The sequence below is a fragment of the Capricornis sumatraensis genome, chromosome 3 (genome assembly GCF_032405125.1).
Source record: "Capricornis sumatraensis isolate serow.1 chromosome 3, serow.2, whole genome shotgun sequence".
In the NCBI taxonomy this organism is placed as follows: Eukaryota; Metazoa; Chordata; class Mammalia; order Artiodactyla; family Bovidae; genus Capricornis; species Capricornis sumatraensis.
Genome location: NC_091071.1, coordinates 145,642,353 through 145,656,185, shown reverse-complemented (window position 1 = coordinate 145,656,185; position 13,833 = coordinate 145,642,353). Strand labels below are relative to the sequence as shown.

At 34.6% G+C, this 13,833-nt stretch overlaps 1 protein-coding gene and 1 non-coding gene across 4 annotated transcripts in view; one reads left to right on the top strand and one right to left on the bottom strand.

Annotated features, from left to right (window-relative positions):
* The window catches only part of IKZF2 (IKAROS family zinc finger 2), a 167,228-nt gene that overhangs the window by 38,223 nt on the left and 115,172 nt on the right, over positions 1-13,833 (top strand). The window lies entirely within an intron of this gene.
* On the bottom strand, positions 237-308 carry TRNAW-CCA (transfer RNA tryptophan (anticodon CCA)). Its single transcript has one exon. It is a non-coding gene; the product is annotated as a tRNA-Trp (tRNA).

The following is a 13,833-nucleotide window of genomic DNA, read 5'->3' as shown; positions in this document are numbered from 1 at the left end:
CAAAGTATTAGGCTAAAAGGCTTTTGCTGAGCATATAATTTTCCTGAGGAGTAGAACTGAAAATGTTAGTTCCATAGTTCCTAACCAATGGACCTGCAACAATCCAATATAATTAATTAAGGTGGTGAAGTCGCTCAGTCGTGTCCGACTCTTCGCGACCCCATGGACTTCTCCGTCCATGGGATTCTCCAGGTAAGAATACTGGAGTGGATTGCCATTTCCTTCTCCAGGGGATCTTCCCGACCCAGGGATCGAACCCGGGTCTCCTGCATTGGAGGCAGACGCTTTAACCTCTGAGCCACCAGGGAAGCCCATTAAGTTCTATCTAATCCCAAATCTAAATTCAAGTTCTCTTACCCAAATCTTTCTGGTTGGAAATTTCTTATCACTTTAAGACTTGGTCTCTTACACTTTAATACTGTCAATTAAAATGGGCCTAAATAAGTGGCAATTCTTAAAAAATAAGTCAACCAACAGTCTAGGTTCCATTAAAGTAGTACTACATTGCCAACAACTGGGTTTTATTTCAGCAATACAAGGATAGTTCAGTAGTAGGTAATCTGCTGTTTATCATATTAAACTAAGGAGAAAAGTCACAAGAGCCTATCTCTATAGACACTGAAAAGACATATGAAAACAATGAACAATTAACAACCATTCTTCATATCCAGTAAAATAGGATTGAAAGGAGACTTCTTCAGTGTTATAAAATAAATTTATATCAGCTCAAAAGTCATTATGATTGATAGGAATGTATGAAGCATGTTTCACAGAATTGGAAGCAAGACAAAATCCAGTTCACTCTCTCTACCAATATTTAATGCTGTACGAGAGGAAACTGTCAATGCAGTTAGATAAAAGGATACAAAAATGTGAAAGGAAGAGATAAAACAATCATTATTTACAGATGATAAGATTTTATGCTCACAAACCTCAGAGAATCAATTAGTTGAAAAATGATCACAAGCAACCACTTTGTAATGGGAAAAGTTCAAAATTAACAGATGTTTTATTTAATTATGTAATATTTCTAACTAAGGAACATGAAAAGAGTACTTAAAAATGGGAAGAACCACTGTATTCTTTGACAGGTATATCATACAGTCCATATCACATACTGAACCTATAACAGCATCCGTATCTCATACTCAACATCAGGATAAGCTTTGAATTGGAACAAAGTTTTAAATGAGAAAGATGAAACTATAAAGGTAGTATAAGAAGATATAAATTTCTTATGGTTAGTATGGAAAAGGCCTTTTTAATAAAATTCAAAATATGAAAGTTGATTTTAAAATGATAATTTATTTGAATTTATAAAATTTTAAATTTCCACATGGCAAAACAATTAGCAAAACCATCAATAATAAGTTGAAGGTAAAAGTTGCAACTCATTTTGGCTAAAGATCTGGCCTCCCCTTTATGTAACAAAATCTAATAATTGACAAAGAACACCTAATGAATATCTGATCATATTATGCTATTACATAGCTCAAAGGAAAATACCGGTGACTCTTATAAAGAGTTTCAAAACAGAAAAATCTAAAACTATGCTTGATAGCATTTTAATACAGTACATTAGCAAAAAACCAAATGTGTAATAACATTCTATATTGGAAAGACTACCAGGTAATAAGAACTCTTATACATTGCTGATGAGAGTGTAAGTTGGTATGAATATGACTTTAAACAATATGCATAAGGTTTGATTTGATATTCCTATTTCTACAAGTTTATGATATGTTTATAAAATGTTAAATGTACAAATGTAGTCATTGCAGCAGTTGTTTTATAGTAAAAATGCAAAAACGTTTGAAAATCATGTCCATCAGTAGAGTATTGGTTAAATAAATTAGGTACTTTAACAAGGGTGTATGTAAAATGGTGAATCTTATGACTATGGGAAGATTTCCATAATATATTACTGTTAAAAAGTACAGAATATATATTTTAAAAATATATTAAAATATAATTATATATTTGATCATTATATTAAAAAATACAGGAAAAGTTTTATAAGAAGCCAATAAATAAATAAATAAACATGTTTTCTGGGTATTTTGGTAGAGAGTAGAGGGTTGAGAGCCAAGCAGATAAAAGAGTGGATTCAAAGTAAGACTCTACACCATATACTTTGTTAATGCAAGACTTTTCACTATATACCTTAAAGCTTTTTTTTTGAACACTACAAATACGTATATCTAGTCAACAAAATAAAGAAAAGGTAAACAATGAAAAAAAAAAGTTATTCAGTAATTTTCCTCACAAGTGGTACTAAAAATGTCATCCTCATGGTTCCATGCAAGTGGGACTGTAAGAGACTAGCATAGTTCATTCATTTTCTTTCCCTCCACAACTTAGATGTAAATTCTGCACATTCAGATCATTTGTTGATAGTTTTCTCTACCGTACACATTTAATAATTTTAATTGCATTTGTCTTGGTGTCTACACTTTAACACCATCAAGCAACCTTTATCCAAAAATATGTGTAAGTGGTAGTTTAAAAAAAACGGTTAAATAAAAATTAGGACTGGAATTAATCTTAAACATTCCTGGACATTATTATATAATGTAATTATATGATATTATATAATTATATAACATATAATATAACTCTGAAATCTGCAATATTATTATAGCTCTCTGAATATATTTTGTCTTGCTTATGCTTATGTCCTTGAAGTATAATATTGGCATGCTGTAACATGATGGTAATAGTGCTGATGTTAAGAGCTTGTTTTCATTAACATTAAAATACAGTTAATAAATATGAATATACAGGATATAAATATAAATGAAAAAATTGAACATCTGTTCAATATGGGATTCAAGAGCTACATCTTATGTTTTGGTATGATTCATTTATTAGCTGTGAGAATTATTTAACCTTTTGGAAAGTTGGTTTCTTAATGTGTAAAAAAGATACCAATATGTACTTGTCTCATAGGGTTGTGGTCAAGATTAGAGTGAATGCTTTTGAAAAAAACTTAGCATAGTAGATGCTGAATATAAGCACTTAGTAGTTTTGTGGTGATATTAATCGTGATATGCAACCCTAAAATTCCAAGGTGAATTTTATTTAGGCAGTGTGTACAGTTTACCCCTACCTATAATTTCATATTTATAATTATTCAATTCATTTTATTTGAATGATAAATTCATTTTATTTGAATGAAAAAAGGGGAGTTGATTACAATTACAATTTTAAGCTTGTGTCTAATTGAATTCTTCATTTACTGAAAGTTTGGTAGACTCAATTGTTAAAATCACTTTTAAAACAATTTCTTTGAATAGAATATTTGATGTGAAGAATTAGCTGTTCCATTTAAATTCTTTGAAATATTTTAAATAATGATTGATTGTTTAAAAAAACAGGATATCCACTGGAGCGGATAAGATACAGCCTAAATGTAAAAGGCTGCACAAGTTTGTTTAGTAGGGTCTCAAATTTGTAAATACAAACCCACTTATATGGGTTTGTATACTTAAAAAGTATGTATACTTTTTAAAAGATAAGGAGAATATATATCAAATGTTAACAGTAATTATCTTTTAGTGTTGGAATTATGATATTTGGTTTATCCTTTTTTAGATTGCTGAATTTTCTACAATAAGCAGTTATTGCATATAAGTATAATTAAAAAATGGTATGTTTTTATATCTACTTTGAGGCTAGATTTCAGGATGAGTAGAATCCTAATACACATGCCTCCTAAAGAAAAACAGTTCAAAGCTTTATTAACTCTGTTAGTGGAATCCTATTCCAGCAGTGTAGAAGTTGGCACCTGGAAGCACTCTTGGCACATTTTCGTATCGAGGAGGGGTTTATTTTGGTAAAGTAACACTACCACTGTAGCCTGTTGGCTACTGAAGTGGGATCAGATCTCAGGTCACATCAGTTCAGTAGCTCAGTGTGTAGCTCAGCTCTCTGAAATTGTGGGCCACACTCAGGGTGCTTCAGAAGGTGATCTCTATGTCTTTTCATGTATCAGAATCTGCTTGTGGAGACCAGATACAGATCATAGGACACTGGGGATTGTACAAGTAGTATATCAACCTAATATAAGGACAATTATTTTATGCTGTGCAAACATGGGTAAAATGTAAAAGAAATGGGTAAAGTTGTGCCAGACTTCTGTTCAGTTTAAACAAATACCCTACTGTACAATGAAATACTGGAGTGGATTGCCATTTCCTTCTCCAAGAGATCTTATATAGTTTTCATTATCTCATTTCTCAGCAGCTAGCGGTGTTCTGGTTCACATCAGACATAACATTCGTTATGAATACTTTGGGGAATATTGAGTGAGTTAGACACTGAAAAGGATGTCTTGTGGGTTTTTATTTAGCAATTTCAATCTTTTTCCCCTCAATTTATATGCATTTCACTCTTCTGACAATTCAATTTGGTGTCCCAGTTGTCTTTATGTTACCGTCCGCCTAATTTAGGATTATACCCCTGATACTTTTCATTTTATTTAATCATAGTTTTTGAGAGAGATTTCAACCCCCTTCATTTTAGAGATTTAAAAACAGACACTGAAAAGTTAGTGAATTGTCCAAGTAAATAGATAAATTTCAAGACTTGACTTCTAATTCGAGCTGTATGCTCTACCAGGTTCTAGTTATTTTTGAAAATTCTCAAAAATGTTGTCATGAAAGGTCTAAGATTTTTATATTATCTCTCTCAGGCATATAGAAATACATAAGGGTGATGTATGTTTAATTCTTTTTTCTCCCCTATATATTCCTGAGGAAGATATATATATGTGTATATATATATATGTGTGTGTGTACATAAAGTATCAAATTATCTAAATTATCACTGAAACCTCTGGCACATGAAAGTAGGAATATAGTTCTTGTACTATTTGAACTTGAATCACAATTCACTTGTGTTACCTATTAAGTTTGAGTCAGGTTCTCACTACAGATGACTAAATCTGTTCTTCCTATAGTGAGAGAATTACATAGAGACAATTCTGCACTTAGAATTTTGAGATTTTATTGGAACTGGAAAAATGTTTGTAATCTATATATACTTAGCAATAAAGCATGCAGTATATCTGGTATCAAAGATTCCCCTCTTTCAAAAGCTACAACCTTAAAGTCATGAGACCTTATAATTATCATCTCTTGACATACATGTAGTGAATTTCACCCACGTAAGAAGTAATTCTTTCTTTTTTTTTGTCTTGCTGAGCCTTAAAGTTTTCAAGGGCAAGGGATTATAAGGAATATTCAGAGGGCCATTATTTTGTTTGTCTTTTATGAACAATCCAGGTGTTTTGTGATGACCTTTCTGTATGTATCTGAGAGAACCCTAAGTGTTTCTGAATCTGTACAGGCTAATTTGGCCCTCTTTATGATATGTGTGCATGTGTTAGTCGCTCAGTTGTGTCCGACTCTTTGCGAACCCATGGACTGGAGCTTGCCAGGCTCTGCTGTCCATGGGATTCTCCAGGCAAGAATACTGGAGTGGGTTGCCATTGCCTTCTTCAGGTTGCCATTGCCTTCTCCAGACCTTATGATATAATTGTTTCTAAATTTATTATTTTTCTCATTTATCAACAGCATGATGTATCTCTTCTTTAACTTATGACTGGATGAATGCAATGAGATACTTTGAATAAAAATTACATTATAATTTAAAAATATTTTAGCTGAAAAACTATTTAAAATGGGAGAGATACTTTTTAGTACTATTGTTCAAATATTATATATTAATCAGATGTTAAGTACATGTGTTATTTAATGTGTTCATCTTGGTATTAAGTGTGAGCAAGATATGTGAGAATGAGAATTAAGATAATTTACTTTTAGAGTTTCTGGGTGGCAAAGGGCTTTTAGATATTTGGTATCAGAATGGAAAATCTATTAAAAACAAATGTATTTCCTTAAGAGTGGTTAGACCACCTTTTCATTTAGAAAGAGTTTGGCCCGCTCTTTCCATAAGTTGCTTTTTTAAGAAGCCATGGGAAAAATAGGATCAATGTTAACATATTTAAATGCTAATTATTTATTATTTTCATTCATTATAGTTGTACACCTTTTTAAAAAAAAGTGAATGAGAAAGTTTAACAATTTATGTAAAATAAGTTTAGATATAAAAGATAAAAAATTTATATCTTTAAAAGCAAAAATGGAATCACATATTTTTGATTATTAAAGTATAAAGAAAATGTTCTCAAACAGATTATACATTTATCTTTTGCCCCAGTGATGTTTTATTATCTAAAGTAGGCAAGAATTAAATAGCGTGAAAAAAGTTGTTTCAAAACTCTAAGCTCTTAGTCCCAATGTTACCATGAAATCGTTTTCTGATAGAGTTTGGTTAAACTGTAAGCTACAGCATGGCAATCTAACAACAGAGATTTTCAACATGATGCCAGCCTATCAGTAATTTTTCTGATATTTTCTTTTCACCCTAGATTTTTGATTTTCAGTGTTTGATAGATTAAGAAGGATCTTTGCACTGTCTTGATTTTTGTGACAATTTTATAAGGTGGTTAACTTTCTGTAAACTGTTGTTTTTGGTAGGGAAATACACACACATCTATTATACTTCTTGAAATGTTTTAGATAAAATCACTTCATCCAATGATTTGGGAAAGTTTGAGTTGATCAGAGGTGATGTAATATATTGTATGTAAACAAAAATTTCAGATAAGAGAAAAACCAGTTCAGGAATTAGAATATCATTCCTTCATCGTGTGTGTGTGTGTGTGTCTCCCCTTTCCTTCACTTCAGTGGTGTATTTTCACTAATAGTGATGTCAGGTTCTTTAGGGAGCAGGTGTAAAGGAAAACAGCAGGGGAGAAGAGGATTGGATCTTTGGGGAATGACTGGGAGGGAAGGCAGTTGGGGAATTGGTTTCTATGGGTAGCTCATGGGAGCGGGCTCTGCACTAGGAGAGGAATCAAATCTTCAGGGAGGTTAAGGGGAATAAAGGGTCAGGAATTGGCCGCTTCAGGGAGTCATTGGAATGGAAAGAAACAACGCCATGAAGGAATTCTTCTGGATTCTCCTCCAAGGAGACCAGGGAGGCAAAGCAGTGAGCTCCTTCGAGAAAATTCTGGGATAGACTCAGGGAGGGAGAGGAGTGGAGTCTCTCCACAATCTATATTGTTGCCTTCACTGAGGTCCCTGGTGTGAGGAAGGATCTAAGTAGTGGTAGTTACAAATTGGATGGCTGTGTAAATCTGTTTGCGTTTGTGAATGTTGTCCTGATTTCCTCCCCTTTTTACCAGCTTATCTGAGTCTGGGAATGGCTGAAGGCTTTATTGCTATCTGTGTGTTGCATGCTATGTGGATCTTTTAAGGTGTGACCTTATCAAAGCTGACATCTAAATGCAGAGGAAAATGCAGGGCAAGCTTGTTCTAGTTGGGGTTCCTGCCACCAGACCATAGCGATGTGGAACAATGGATACATTACCTGAATTCACAGGGTGCAAGCAGAGTCCCTGCTTTCAGCTTGTCCTTATCAGTGTTTAAAATAGCACCCAGTACTATGAGTACCATCTATCAAGAGAACACCTCCTTCTTATTCTCCTCTTTTCCCGATCCTTTGTGCATATTTTAGGGGGGAAGGCTTTTGTTTGAGTAGTTAGAAAATGTGGAAAAACAAGATTACAAGGTCGGGGTGAAAGTAGTACAAGATTGGAAGAATGAAACTCTTTTTCTTCACTGGGAGTAAAATGATACTCTTGGCTCAAGGCCAGAGAAACACAGGAGTTAAGATGGTGCAGACAGGCCTGGCAACAAGTTTGTTACGGAATAGGCTGAGGGAGCCTTGTCTCTGCCCCTTAGTGTATTGTTGTATTTGCCTTTTACCTCTTTTTGTTTTTTTGGTCCGTTGGAAGCCGTGGTCTCGATCACACTCAGGTTCAAAACCACAGCAAAACAAGTCTTTAAGGCAACTGTGGGGTAGCCTAAGAGATAGGCTAACAGGTTCTGTTTTAACCCAGCTGATAATTTTTTTTTCCTAAGGGTTTTTGCAAGGCATGGAATATTAACCCTTTTCTTCTCCTTCTGCTTTATTTATACTGCAAATGAAATCTGAAGTGTATGAGCACCAAAATAAAGGAAACAAAACACAATTTTACACAGAAAATATATACATATTCTGAATGTGCCTTTTATAGGATATAATTAGCATTCCTTTTATTTAGTGCATTTCAAAATATACTTTTCTTTTGCAATTTTAACATCTTATAAATCTGAACACCTTATTTGTGATTAATAAAGAATTTTACAGTGTATTTTTCTGTAATAATCATTCCAACGTCTCTAGCAAATCTATATACACTTTAAGATAGTGCTTTTTACCTTCAAATATTGTATTAATTATTCAAAGTTTACAAATCAAACATTTATTGAAGATTAAGATTAGTTTTAAAAAAACATTTTCTTTCAGAGAATGAAGGTAACAGTAAGAAAGGCCAAAGAGTTTCTACTCTTTCCTTAAAAAAAGTGAAAAAACAAAGCCTATTTATCTTTTGTCTGGATGCCCTCTTTCATTTATTTTTTCATTGAATGTACATTCATTCAATGAAATGTGCCTGCTAGTGCCTGCTAAACTTAAATTAAGCCTCTCCTTGTTAGTCTATTGATATAGTAAATCAGGTTATCTTTTGTAAGCATTAATAAGAATATTTTTTAGGCAGTTCAGGCTCTGGAGATGGTCATAGGTTAAAATCCAGGTGTTTCTGTTAGCTGTAATGAACATATATACATGTCTGTCAATCATCATTGATCACAGTCTATCATCATTTACTCCAAAACATTGCTAGCTACTGACTCTGTGACCTCATGTGAATAAGTTAATATCTCTGAGTTTCAGGTGCTATACCTATGTAAGTGAAGTGAAGTCGCTCAGTCGTGTCCGACTCTTTGCGACCCCGTGGACAGTAGCCCACCAGGCTCCTCTGTCCATGGGATTCTCCAGGCAAGAATACTGGAGTGGGTTACCATTTCCTTCTCCTATGTAAGGAGAAGTGATAATACTTATGTTTGTTGACTTTGTCAGAGCTAGATGAGGTATATGTTGAAGCCTCCTCTGTAGTACTGGGAACAGTATAGGAGCTCAGTTATTTCTTATTGTTATTGTTTATAGTATCATTATTGTGACTACTCTGTGGGCTTGACCTTGCGATTATTTTTTTGCCTCCATGCTCTCTTACTCTCTTATTTTTCCATTACTGTCTAGTCTACACTATTATAGAGTAAAAAAAAAAAATCCATTTTCCTCTGCCCTCTTGATCATGCTTGTTCCTATCTCCATGCCTTCATGCATGCCGCTATAGAGTAGTGGAGGAATGCTGAGGTAGCACTGTTGTTGTTTTTTTTTTCTTTCCTCTGGTAGAGCTGGGGATGTGACAGAAAGAGTTGGGTATTTCATTATTTGTAAACCAACAGTATATTTTTATACAAACTCAATAGAACTGAGGCTTCCTTCTTTAAAACAATATATATGGTCTTATCAAAAATTGTTACTCTATGCTCTGAGTTCTTATGGACTTCCCAGATGGCTCAGTGGTAAGGAATCCACCTGCTGGTGCAGGACATGCAAGAAACGCTGGTTCACTCCCTGGGTTGGGAAGATCCCCTGGAGTAGGAAATGGCAACCTGCTCCAGTATTCTTGCCTGGATAATTCCATGGACAGAGGAGCCTAGTGGGCTACAGTCTATGGGGTCACAAAGAGTCAGATAGGATTGAGTATACACACACAGGTGGGTCCTTATGCATTCTTTTTGTTAGTTTCTGATAGTGAGTTACTGGTATATTAAGAAATTGATGTCATATTAATATTTCTTTTTAAAATGCCTTTATGTTTTTATGTTGGAAACAAACTAGAGGTAGAAAAACAACTTGGTGAATTGTGAAGGGCTCTGGTATATTTTTATTAGAATTGCATTTTATGGTCAAATACTCTACTGCACAGTGCATTTTAATTCAGCACTGAAAATTCAATCTGCATTTTTTTTTTCTTTTTTCCCTTTCGCTTCATGCTCCAAGAGTTTATTACCTTTGCTCCAGCTTGAGAAGAGTTGGACAAACAGATACCATGACAACTGCTAACAGTACCACATCTTGACTTTCCTGGGGACAGAAAATCGTCACTTATTTCTAGGATCGTATATCTGTTCCATCTGAAAGATAACACTCACAAATTAGAATTAAAATATAATTGAAAAAAGAATTGCCACAACTTTAAAACTATTTATTGTATGTACTTCTTTCTTGGTTTTACCAAAAAAAAGTGAAAAATCTATGTAGCAGATTGAGGTTTATAGCCTGGAATTCACTTCCTGTTGGCTTGAATGGTGACACTCATCTTCTAAGTGTCAATTTTAAATACTAGTAACTGGTTATGGGTCAGTTGTCTGAAATGTTAGATTTATTTGTTAAGGGAGGAATGACATTATTCCCTGTCCTTTGGACAGAGCTAAAGTGAGAATAAACTGGTAAGAATGCTCCTTTGCACTTAAGGTGTGAATATAGTATCATTTGTGTTACTGATTTCATTGCCACAGCTACTATCATTAGCATCTTGGATCAAACATGGAACAAGCTGTACTATATTCTGTGTATGAGGGAATACAGAGACTGATTAAAGGTGCTTTCAAAGGCCCTGGATTATTTTTTGATAGCTTATTGTGACCTTATTCAAGGGGGTCTTAAAAGTTATTTTCAATTGTAGATATTAAGCATTTTTAATCATCGCTTATTGAACTGAAATATAAATTTAATTTGGACCTAGGGAAGGCTCTTTTCCATCTGAAACTCATTTGTTTTTGTAACCTCAGAATCATCTTCATAATTGGTAGTGAATTCAGTCTCTAGAAAAACCTAAAAGTGAAGAAAGCTAATATATCATAAGTCCTTTCTCTAGGGAATTTAAGGTGTCTTCCCTGGTGGCTCAGAAGTTAAAGCATCTGCCTCCAACGCAGGAAACCCGGGTTTGATCCCTGGGTCAGGAAGATCCCCTGGAGAAGGAAATGGCAAACCACTCCAGTATTCTTGCCTGGAGAATCCCATGGACAGAGGAGTTTGATAGGCCACAGTCCACGGGGTCACAAAGAGTCGGACACGACTGATTGACTTCACTTCACTTCACTTAAGGCACGTTGGAGTGAAGGTATCTATTCCATTTTATTCCTGGTCTCTTCAGGACTGCCTTGGGTAAGGAAATGTTTAGTTTGACATCTGAAAGGAAAGTTCTTTTGGATGGGAGGAATAATGAGTAATGCTGGTTTACTTATTTGTTTATTTCTGGCCACTCGGTAGCGTGTGGGATCTTAGCTTCATGACCAGGGATTGAAGCCACACCTCCTGCAGTGGAAGCGTAGAGTCATAACCACCAGCCACAAGGGCGCTCCCAGTAGTGTTAGTTTAGATGACCTTTCACCTTCCTTTCCAATGGTGCACTGTATAGTGTTTTAAATAACCAGAGAAAGTGGCTCTGTAGCCTGATGGATAGCCTATTGGACTTATAAATAACCAATGAAAACATTTCTGGTTTCTGAGATTTTTTTAGGTGGGCCTGAAAGGTGTGAAATGATTGACGTACAAACCAGACTTTGTCATTATAGACATAAGAATGTTTTCTCTCTAACTCATATTGTCTTGTGTTATTCTCTTCTTAGGGATAGAGATACAGGTGATTTTTATTTCATTAATAAAGGGATATTTCTATCCCTTCATTTTATATGCATATAAAAATACATAAATATATAAAATATCCATATATAGAAGGGCAGCCTTAATGAAGTTTGACTGCATAGAGTCTATATTGTTATTTGCATTTGTGCCAAAACTGATAAGAGGTTGTGTTGAAACCGTAGAAAAGACATAATAAGCATTATATATTCTTTAAGAAGGGATTCCCTGGTAGCTAGGTTGATTAAGAATCCACCTGGAGTGCCAGAGACCTGGGTTCGATCCCGGGTTGGGAAGATCCCCTGGAGAAGGGAAAGGCTACCCCCTCCAGTATTCTTGCCTGGAGAAGCCCCATGGACAGAGGAGCCTGGTGGTCTACAGTCCATGGGGTGTGAACAGTCGAACATGACTGAGTGACTAAGCACAGAACAGCACATTCTATAAGAAAAACTGAACTTTTTAATATATTATTGACTTTATTGGCTTTATACTGTTGGAGTTTCTCTTTAGCTCTATGCAGGTATAATAGGTAGCACTTTTTTGTTTTTGTTTTTTTATAGTTCCATCTGGAGTAGCAACAGGTTTTGTTAAAGTTACCAAGTATTCTAAAATATATTGTAGCTAGATTAGTGTGAGGAATTTCATTTAATAATTTATCTGTAAACATGGGAGGTTTCTCTTATTGGTTTTTCATAGTTTATTTAGTGACTGTTGTACAGTATAAAAGTTATTCTATACTGCTCTGTACTAAATCAATACTAAGTTAAAATCTAGTTCCTTCATTCAGTAGCCTTTCAAAGTAGTAAATTAATGATGTGGATTTTATGAAGGGTTCAAGATGGTATACTGGCTGTTTTATTTTATTTTTTTTAATATCCCATTTGAATTATTGAGGTCCATGTAAATGAAACATCATCAATATGAGAAGGATTATTAGTTTTTAATTTCAGTTGGTTTTGTTATAAAGCAGTCCCTATCCATCATTCCTAATATCAGATATTCTTTATAGCAGTTCTACTTACTGTACAGTCTATGGGTCAGGAAGTGTTACCAGTCAGCCTTGAGATAAATATAGAAATTAAGTGTTTAAAGCTTTTAAAAAAGATTGACAGAATAATACAGTTGTATTTTGTCTTTTTCAACTTTTATTGTATTAAACAAAGATATTTGTCTGTGGCAAATTAGAAGTTTTTTTTAAAGGTGGCCCTTCACAGATCCTTTGACAAGCATTGCTTTAGAGGACATAAGGAAAGGCACCTATATATTCCATGTCAGTTACCTTAAATGCTACATATTAAAATATAAACATACCCCAAACCAACCTATATCATTAACCTACCTGTGTAGAATACATGATTTTTACGAATGAAACTAAAATGAAAATGAGGGCCAACTTTTCAAGACCTCTAAAAGAGCAGAGCTTTTACTGTCGGCTATATAAATATCATTATTAAAGGCTTAGAATGTGCCAAGTACTAGAGGTTTCTTTATCTCATTTAATGCTATAAAATTGCAGTTGGGTGGGTTTCATATTGTGCTCAGTCGCTAAGTTGTATCCAAGTCTTTGCAACCCCATGGACTGTAGCCCGCCACGGCAAGAATACTGGAGTGGGTTACCATTCCCTTCTCCAGGGGATATCCCTGACCCAGGGATGGAGCCTGTGTCTCCTGTATCTCCTGCATTGGCAGGTGAATTCTTTACCACTGGGCTCCCTGGGAAGCCCCTGGGTTTCATATTGCCCTCATTTTAAAGTTGAACATTGCAGGGAGGGGTTGTTAAACACATAAATTTTGTATGTTAGAATAGGATATGGTGTTTTCTAATTTATGTTTCAGCTTTTTTGGACATTCTTTTATAGTAATGAAGAAAAGAGATTATGTTAATTTTAGAAGATTTTAATTTATGTGTATTGTGCTCTAAAATCAAGAGCTAGTTAGGTGTAGAAAAGGAAGACTCAAGTGTTTGCTCCAGTGGTAAGTGGGTACCAGAGTAAGATGAGTCTTCATGATACATGTTGACCTCAGAGTCTGTTCGTACCAGTTATTGATAAGGGCAAAATTTTAGGGATAATATGTTCAAATTATAGTTGATACTGTTCATAAGGTAAGATCTTTCATCTCAAAAGGGGGATGAGATGTGGTTTTTGAAAGGCTTTCCAACTCATCATG